The sequence below is a fragment of the Suricata suricatta genome, chromosome 9, assembly GCF_006229205.1.
Source record: "Suricata suricatta isolate VVHF042 chromosome 9, meerkat_22Aug2017_6uvM2_HiC, whole genome shotgun sequence".
NCBI classification, from domain to species: Eukaryota; Metazoa; Chordata; class Mammalia; order Carnivora; family Herpestidae; genus Suricata; species Suricata suricatta.
The window spans coordinates 106,057,485-106,066,581 of NC_043708.1; positions in this window are offsets into that span (position 1 = coordinate 106,057,485).

The window sequence follows — 9,097 nt, forward strand, 5'->3', positions numbered from 1 at the left end:
TTTGAGAAAGCGAGAAAGAGAGAGAGAGACAGAGTGCAAGTGGGGGAGGGGCAGAGAGAGAGGGTGACAGAATCAGAAGCAGACTCCAGGCTCCCAGCTGTCAGCACAGAGCCCCATGCAGGGGTCAAACTCATGAACCATGAGATCATGACCTGAGCCAATGTCAGATGCTTAACTGACTGAGTCACCTAGGTGCCTCCATGTAAGCTTATTGAATTTGATCTATAGGCACTTAAAAATGTGTAGAGGGGGCCCTGGGTGGCTCAGTAGGTTAAGAGTCCCACTTTAGGTTAAGTCATGATCTCACTGGAGCCTGCTTCAGATTCTGTCTCCCTCTCTCTCTGCCCATCACCCACACTATCTCTCTCTGTCTTTCAAAAATTAATAAAAACATTTTTTTTAAGTTTAAGGGCGCCTGGGTGACTCAGTCGGTTAAGGGTCCAGCTTTGGCTCAGGTCATGATCTCAGGGTTCTTGGGTTCGAGCCCCGCATCAGGCTCTGTGCTGACAGCTAGCTCAGAGCCTGGAGCCTGTTTCAGATTCTGTGTCTCCCTCTCTCTCTGATCCTCTCCTGCTTGTGCTGTCTCTCTTTGTCTCTCAAAAATAAATAAAAAACAGGAAAAAAGGTTTAAAAAATGTGCAGAGAATGATGTTAAGTAATAGTTTAATGTGACTTTGTGAGGTAGTCTGGACAGATGCTACTTTACATTCCAAGTTACTATTGCGACGCAGCGAACCACCCCAAAACTTGGACTGAGCACCTACCTTCCCATGGCCTTTCTCTGTGGCTTTTGTCACATGAGCTCGTTTAAGCTTCCTCACACAGTGGCAGCTGAGGTCAAAGAGTTGGTGTCCCGAGAGCAAGGTTTTTAGGATAATCTAGACTCAGAAGTCACAAAGTGTTGCTTCTACTGTGCTTTACTGGATGAAGCAGTCCCAGGGTTTCAACCACGGACAAAGAAGACAAGATGAGATCGAAAGGGAGGTAATATTGTGGCCATCTTTGGAAAGTACAGTGCTGAGCTTTCTTCATTTGAAAGATGAAGAGACCAAGAGCTGGGACACATCTTAATGAGCCAATTCCTTCAGATTTGCAGTCCTAGTTACCACGCCGCTGTTCGCTCAGGGTTTTATCTTTCTGAATTAACTGGTCACTAATTGAGTGAATAGACTGATTCAAATAAGAATCCTCATCATGGTGGTGGGTGACCAGCCCAGGAGAACAATATCTTCTAGTGGATGAAACATTTGGTCCCATCTGTTCTTGGCAAATTGGAATGGAAAATGTACATAAATCCCAATAAAGTTAAGGTAAAAGGCTAGCCTCCAGTCCAGCACGTGAAGCATAACCCGTACTTCGCAAAGGATTATTCTGTTGTGTTTTAATGAATCAACATTTGGTTTTAGATCCTTTCCAAAGTCAAGGCCATATAAACAATTCTTTTAGGTAATTTTGATGCTTTGATCGTTCCTAAGTGGAACGTACTTTTTTCTTCACCTATTCTCACAATACCTAAGTGTATTTACTTCCATCTTACCAGTGAGAAAAATGAGGGCTGAGAGACATAGAGAGAGCCAAGGAGACAGGGTGGAGTCTGAGGAAAGAATTCAATGTTGGGGGCAGCTGCAGAATAGAAGCATGTTTCATTGACCCAGAGGCCATCTATTGGGAGGTGACAATGCCTGCTCCTACGCTTCACAACAGAATCCAGAGCCAAGTGAGTGATGGATCCTGCTGGTAAAAGCCTCAGCCTAGAGGAGAATATCTCTAAAACAGTCAGCGCTGAAAAAGAGCCCGAACAAAATGCTGATGGAACAGCATTCCAACAGCAACGGGCACTTCCTGGTAGATTGGAAGGCTTCGCAGGGGAGAAAACATTTAATCTGGCCTGGGAGGGAGATGTAAGAGCTGTCCAGACAGAGATTGCGGAGTGGAAAAAGTTCTGAGCATGGGAAATACACATAGGAGCACAGAGACCTAACAGGACATGATGTGTCTCAAAAAAAGTAGGTATCTGGTCAGTGTTGGAGGACAGGTGTGAAAGATGGCCAGACAAGCAGGGAGAGAGGTAAGCTGCGGTCACCTTGTAAAGGAGTACCATTAGCATCCCTTGCTACCCCCCTTTCTGTGAGCTTTGTCTTCCTCATAGTTCTACCGTACCCCCAGTTTTAAGATTCTAAGATTCTGCTCTCTGTTTCTCCACAATTCAAATCTGCTCTGGAAAGTCCCTGCTATCAGTCATATACACTATAGTATAAATGAGATTATCTATTGCCTATAAGCCAATGTGTTATTTCTTAGAGTGTTTTTTTTTTATTAAAATTTTTATTTCAGGGGCGCCTGGGTGGCTCAGTTGGTTGAGCGTCTGACTTTGGCTCAGGGCATGATCTCACAGTTCAGGAGTTCGAGCCCCGTGCATTGGGTTTGCTGCTCTCTGTGCAGAGCCTGCTTCGGATCCTCTGTCCCTCTCTCACTCTCTGTCCTTCCCCTGCTTGCACCCTTTCCCTCAAAAATAAACATTAAAAAAAGTTGTATTTCCGCATGTAAAACAAAAGGTTGTATCTTTCGTGTTTGGAAGAATATTGTGGAGATCCTTCTCAAGGCCAGTGAAATCCCGGCCTCCAGTAAGAGTCTATGGGGAAACATCTACCACTTTTCACCAGAGTCAGAATCCTGGGCTGAACTAACAGTTTGCCCAGCACAATGTGCCTGTACCGTCCCTGGCCCTTTTGAGCTTTGAGCTCCCTTGGTATATGGATGAGAGTTTAATTATCCCAAGAGCTACCAGCCATGTCTCCCCCCAAAATAAAAAATGCCCCACATTGATCAGTGTGCAGAACTCTTACCCTTCACATCCAGCAAGCCGAACTCCTAGGCATAGGGCAAAATGTGAATGTTAACAGTCTCAGAGCTCACTGCCTATAAAAACTCTTTTATGGTGTCTAAGTAACAGGCGATTGTCCAGGGCCTGAAGCTGGAGTGGTAATTCCCCCTCTTACTGGCTGAATGAGGTGAGTGCTGGTCGTCCATGTGAGAGCAGGTAGGTTAGAGCGATGCCCAGGGAAAGCCAGACTTTGCCACCATGCTGACACCATTCATTCACAGCGCTGCCAGGGACGAGTGAGCGCCTTTCCTTGGGCGACTAGTCCCCTTCCCTTGTTGATTGGTATCAGGTACTACCTGACCTGCTGGCTCATCGGTGCCTCTTCTCATCTCCCACTTGCTGCCATCCTTAACGTCTACCCGACCCGGTTTAGCAGGCAGTCGACTGATCACTGAGTTCCGTTCTTGCTGCTTTCTCTTGGATTATTCTTCGAACTTCCTGTTCCCACCATCTCTCACTGCCTGACTGCAAAGATGGCTTCTTCACTGTTTTCTCACTTCCTGCACTCTGGCTACCTGCTCTCCCACAGAGCTCATTGCCTTTTCTCCATGCTCTGCTGGCCTCTGACTGGTTGCCAAGGCCCTTTTGGGTCCTCAGCTAAGTACAGCAGTACCCGATCCCACCCCAGATAGTATTACCCCCAGAAGACTGCCACTGAGTCGCCCTTGCTGCGGCTACTGCTTCTGTTCCTCTTGTGTCCCTGAGCCAGGACACAGCTTCTTGCCTTGTTCTCCTGCGTCCAAACCTCTGCCTTGTGCTATGGTCCTCGTCACCAGGTCTATGTCTTATCCTCACTCAAACCCCTGCCCTGCCCAACTCCTTTTGAAATGCTCCACTTCATTCCTTCCGAAGGGATGCCCTGTCTTGCCTTCCCTGTGCTAACCATGCCCCAGAGGGATGCCCCATGGCCAGTGGGAGCCCACGCCTTTGGATCCCAACGACTCCTTCTTGTTATGCTCAGCAAATGCTGGGCTATGGCTGTGAATACCGCTTTGGAGGCCCTGATCTAAAATCTGACCTTCTTCCTATCCAGCTTATTTTTCTGGTCACTGCACTTTGTTCTCCGCACATACTCCCTGCTGCCGTCTGTCGCTGGGTCTGCCCAGAAACCTACTGTATATCATCAGTCAATGCCAGGGCGGTCCAACTGCTGTGACAAACAACCCCAAATCTCAGTAGCTTAGGAGTCACAGGTTTATTTCTCACTCACAGCAGCTCAAGTGTTCATAGTCTATGGTATAGCGATCCAGGACCGCTCCTTCCATCGGGTGCCCCTCCAATCTTCCAGGCCCTTCGAATCCTCAGCTGGTTCCTCTGTATCCAGCCAGCCAGGGAATGGAAGGAGGTGAGATGGCAAAGGAGATCTCAGGCCATTTTAGGGTCTGGCCAAGAAAGGGTGTTTGTTGCTTCTGCTCTTTATACTGGCTGGAACTAGCTCCTGGTTGCACCTAGAAAGTGAAATCCTCCCATGTGCCAGAAGAAAATGGAATCAAGTAGCATTGTCTCGGCAATGCAGTGGGGACATCTGTTTTCTAAGGGCCATTTCCTCTCAACATAGCCCCCCCTTGCCTACTCCAGCTTATCATTCTGTCCAAAGCCTAAAGAGACTGGCCGCCTCAGAAGACCTCTCAGGGATGACGGAAGATGTGGACCAGGGCTTTTGCCTTCCCGCTCCGCTCGCAGAAGGCAGATGCCAGCTGAGGAGGCCCTCTACAGAGAACCTCAGGCCCTATATAATCTTGCAAATTGGGCTCTTCTTGACAAGTGTCAGCCTTTCATTTCTTCCAAGAAATATTCTCTTTCCCCTCCTGGGGACTTGTTCAGAGAAGAGATACGCAAGTGATAGGTGCTTTGCAAATGTCTAGATGGAGGGAAAAAAATGGCATGAAGCATAATTTAGACAGAACAATGTAGATTGCCATGGGAACAATCTTTAGAACACACTGGGGAGAAGGAATCATTGTTAACATGTTCATAGTTTGCAGAGATACCCAATCACCAAACTCAATTTTGGACCTCTGTGATAGAAAACAGCTATTTTGAGTTGCTGCCTAGGCATTTCACAGTATGACAACCCTGCTCATACCCAGAGTCTCGATATTTAGATAAGAACTAGAGCTTAGCATTCCTCCTCCAAATTTTCTTGCCCGAGTCCTGCCCTCCTGCTTTGCTCTCCCTGCGGAGCTGAGCCTGTGACACCTTAGTGGCCTTTGCCCCAACTGCCTTATAAGTAACAGGTGCTCGCTACCCTGCTCTCTCATTTCCCGCTCGCTCTTGACCGGGGCCCCACGACTGCCCTTCCCCCAGCTCATGGCCCACTGCCACCCCGGGTTCTGGGATCCGGATGTAACAAAGCTTGTGACTCTAGTTCCTTCATGTGGGTGTCTCGAATCTGCACCTTCAATCAAAACGACACCGTGGGTTTTGCTTCCCCAAAGTGGCAGCGTGGATGTCGAGGGAACTACCTGCTAGGCCCACATAGGTGGCCTGTGTCCCCTCATTGAGTGGGTCATCGCTGCATATTCTTAATTTGGTATCCTAGCTCTGGCTTCCCACCACAACCCTTCCTTCAAGATGCCTGGTTGTTCTAACCACAGAGCGCATGCTGGTTTTCAGGAGTCTTTTCTTCCCCATCTAATAATCTTTAATGAAGATAATGCTTAATTAAGGCAACTTACTGTTTCCCTGTTGGTTAATTTGAAATCAGTGAGAGGTCAAGTTACCATTAACACAGGGCATTTACTAAGCTATTCCAGAAGGATTTTTGTTCTGACAGCAGAGCCTTATAAGAATATGGCAAAAATATATCTTTAGTTGAAATGCGAACAAGGGAAGTTGGAGGTTTCTCTTTTGTATTGCAGGACAAGGAAAAAAAAACCATCCTTCATTACCGAACAACGGTTTGTCTCAGACTTTTCTGCCCCAACATATGTGAAAAAAGTCTACAGGTGTGGATAATTCTTAATCATTAATAACGATTCAATATCAAATACTTAAAGAAAGCCTCCAGGGGTTGCTAATGAACAGGTGCTGCTAAAAAAATGTCAGAAGAAGGGCAATGGCTTTTGCAAGTGAGGCCTTAGAGAGATGGAGAGTCGCCACAGTGCAGGTGCTGGGCTCCAACTCGCAGGTGTGGAAATGCAGTGTCTGTCACTGTTATCTGCTTGCTTCTGTCACAGGGCTCAGTTCCTGCCCATTCCTCAGGCACCTGGCTTTCCAGGGGAAAAGTTGAATGTCCTCCCCATTGGAAGGCAAAGCCGTAGTCTAAGCTGGGTCCTGGGAATGAGCTGGAGCCACGCTCCGTGCATGCTTCTGGACTTCTGGAGAATGGATTTGTCTCTCTTGTCTCCTTTTCTTTCCCCCGGTCTTCTGAATGCATCACATGCGTGGACTCAGGGAGAAAAGAGCCAACCAATGTGCTTGCCTGAAATAGATACCAAGCCTTGGTCGAATTAGGAGGTTTCTTCCTTGCTTCCATTTCTTCCTAAACATTTGTTGAGCGTGTCCTAGGCATTCTCTCTGATGCCTCCAGTGTTTCTTTTGTGTATCCCTCTCCCCTCTCTGTGACTTTTCTGCTTCCTGCTTTCGTTCCTCCTGTCCTCTCCCTCTCTTTGACCTCAAAAACTATCCCCAGGGAGGTTCAGCTATCAATCCTTTGCACCTTTGTGCAAATGTACGTTGCTGCGGTTCACTTCCAGGAGGAATTAGCATTTGACATTTGATCTTCCATTGTTGTATCAAATGGTTGCCCTTTCATGAAATTTTCAACATCAGTTTGCAAGCAAGAGATATTTGCAAAGTAGAGGAACTTCTGCGAAACCTTAGCGTCCACCCCCCGCAACACACCCCTTCTAGTGACCACCCACTTGGAATATGCATGAGGTTGGTTTTTTCCTGGGCCCCTTTTTATGATCAAATCAGAGAATGGAATTGACTGATCTCTGGAAAACATGCTAGCATGGCTCTTAGGATAAACCTCCAAATCCTTTTCCTAGCACGTAGGACCCTGCCTGATATAGCCTCCTACTTAACTCTTTAGACTCTTTCTATACCTTGGAGGAAAGCCAGATTGGAATTTCATCAGACCTTTGGGAGAAACACCATGTCTGGGGGCGCCTGGGTGGCTCAGTCGGTTGGGCTTCTGACTTCGGCTCAAGTCAGATCTCACATTTGTGAGTTCGAGCCCTGTGTCAGGCTCTGTGCTGACAGCTAGCTCAGAGCCTGGAGCCTGCATCTGGTTCTGTGTCTCCTTCTCTCTCCTTCCCTCCCCCTCTCATGCTCTGTCTCTCTCTGTATCAAAAATAAATAAAACATTAAAAAAAAAGTTTTTAAAAAGAAACACCATGTCTGTCACCTTAGTATGCTTTTGCTTAAGGTGTTCTATTTGTCAGTCCCTTCTACCCTAACTCCTACTCCTGCTATAGGTTTCCTTTTAAGTGTTGCTTCTTCTAGGAAGCCTTCCCTGCCTCCTAGGAACTTAGTAAAACCGGGATTGGGTTCCCTGATACATTATCTCACAGCACCAATAATTTTCATAGCACTTACCATGATTGTGTTTGGTTGTTTCATGGAATTCTACTTCACTGAGTAGTCGTCACAGCTGTCTTATCTATCATTATGTACCAAGTCCCAGGCAGAGTGCTGGCTCATAGTAAATGTCTGTGGAATGCATACATGACCAATTGTAAGGACTATGTCTCTAAGTCAAAACTCCATCAAGAGTTCCCATGCTATTTGGTAATAAAAAACTGATTAGTTCTGCTCTGCTAGGTGGTCACTTACTATTGAAGTCATCTCATTTTAGGCAGACTCTGTACTTGGATTCTACCCTCATTTTCTCAAACCTGAGCTCTCCCCACTTCAGTCCAACCTGTGAGATCCTACTGGATTAACCTTCCCCAAATACTGGTTTGACCAGATTGCTCTTCTAACTTAAAAGCCTTTGAAGTAGCGTTGGCTACAGAATAAAGCTCAGACTTGGCCTGGCCTTCAAGCCTGTCTGTAATCTGATTCTGACCTATATTTCTGTGTCAGCTTACTTTCTAAGGTGAATTGTTTGTTCCACCAGCCAATTTTACTCACTGCCTGTAAGCTTTTGTTTACATTATTTGCTCCATCCAAAAGCGCCCCCTGATTCTCTTCTGTTATCAAATTTCTATCCATCCTGATAGGACAGTTCATATCCCACTTTTCCTATATAATAGTCCCTAGCCACCTGTATTAGACACTCTTTGAGTTGCAAATAGTGAGGCAGACCCCAAACTGGTTTAAGTAAATATATATGTAATATATATATATAATATATAATATGCATATATTTATGTATATATTATATGTTATATCTATTGTGTATTATGTATTATATTTATACATTATATTTATTATATAATAATTATATTTGTTATATATTTATTATATATTTTATATAGATATATATTTGTTCATGTGATCAATAAGTCCATGACAGACTCTAAGTATGACTTTAGGTAAAATATCATTAATGAGCTTTGTCTCTTCTGATTGTTCTTCTAACCGGTTGATTTCATTCTGAGTTAGGTGGAGCCAGTGACAGTAAGTTTCATGTGGTAACCCCAGAAACTCAAGGCATACATTCTATTATCTTAACAACCTCAGGGAAAACAAACTTACCTTTCTTAAGAGTTCTAACAAAAGGCCCAGAGAAGGACAGGTCTCATACTCATCCTGAAAACCTACTGCTACGGTGCTCTGATTAACCAGGTCTGAGTCCTATGACCAATGGATGGGGTCCGCCTAATAGACCTGCAGGCATGAAGAATGACAATTGGGTGGCTCCCCAAAGGAGAATTGAGATTCGGTTACCAGAAGCAGGAAGAATGGGGGTCAGGCAGACAAAAATAGCCTACATTCATTCTACCCCTCCAAATGTGAGTTGTCTCTCCTGGTTCCAAATTCCTGTTGCTCTTTTTGTGTACCCTATTCATTTATTTATTTCCCTGTGGTCTCCAGATGGTTGCCAGAGCCCCAAACACCACAACTCAATGCCAGTATTCCAACCAGAAGGAGGAAGGGTGCAGCTGGAGGAAGGACTTTTCCAGAGAAAGGAAAGCTTCCTTAGAGGCCATCCAAGAAATTTGGATCACTTGGCAAGGAGGCAGGGAAAATAAATATCTGGCAAAGGGGAGTGGAATAGCTGAGGTTGGATTAGCCCAAACATGTTTCATTCCTGGGGCT